Source organism: Aptenodytes forsteri, unplaced genomic scaffold (assembly GCF_000699145.1).
Source record: "Aptenodytes forsteri isolate BGI_AS27 unplaced genomic scaffold, ASM69914v1 Scaffold472, whole genome shotgun sequence".
In the NCBI taxonomy this organism is placed as follows: domain Eukaryota; kingdom Metazoa; phylum Chordata; class Aves; order Sphenisciformes; family Spheniscidae; genus Aptenodytes; species Aptenodytes forsteri.
In genome coordinates this window covers 79,800-80,636 of record NW_008796038.1, presented here as the reverse complement: position 1 = coordinate 80,636, position 837 = coordinate 79,800, and positions in this window count along the sequence as shown.

Sequence of the window (837 nt, the reverse complement as noted above, 5' to 3'; positions counted from 1 at the left end):
GAGGCGGGGAGGAGACAGCAGAGAAGGAGGCGGGGGGGAGACAGCAGAGAAGGAGGCACGGGGGAGATGGCAGAGAGACAGACACTACAGAGAGTCTGTAAAACCTGGCATCACCAATCCCTTTCCCGTTCAGGGGATCGAGGCAGCGGGCAGTCCTAGTGCCAGAGAAACGGCCCAGATCAGCACTTAAAAGACTTTTTACCTGTGAGCCTGTTACTAGCACTCAAAACCAGCTGCTATTCATAGCAGGGAGTGATTCGCTTCCTCACAGGGCCTGCTCATAATTACCTGGTTGGAGCAATAGCTGAGGGACTGGCCTCAACCGTGTCCCCAGCCATCAAGGGCCGTACCAGCTGTCCGGCAGCTTCCAGGCAGGGGTCTGAAAAGCTCCTCAGAGGGTGCTTGGTTTCCCCAGGTGCTTATGTGACCGCTCGTCTGTGACAAGGCACGGTCAGCCCTGCCTTGGGCACAGGCGGTGGATGCACAAAGGGATTCAGCCCCAGCTGCTGGGGATTCAACAGCACGACTTGGCCCCGCGGTGTATCGGGGTGGTTTTTCAGATCACCTTCTCAGCAAATGCTCCTCTCTTAGGCCGGTGTTTTTCCAGGCTCCATCCAAGCCCACTGATACCTCCGGAGCCTGCTCAGAGGTTGCACAGCTCAACAAGAGATGCTGGGCTCTGATATCCACTTGTCCTGGTTTCGGCAGGGATAGAGTTAATTTCCTTCCTAGTAGCTGGTACAGTGCTGTGTTTTGGATTTAGGAGGAGAACAAAGTTGATAAGGCACCGATGTTTTAGTTGTTGCTAGGTAATGCTTACACTAGCCAAGGACTTTT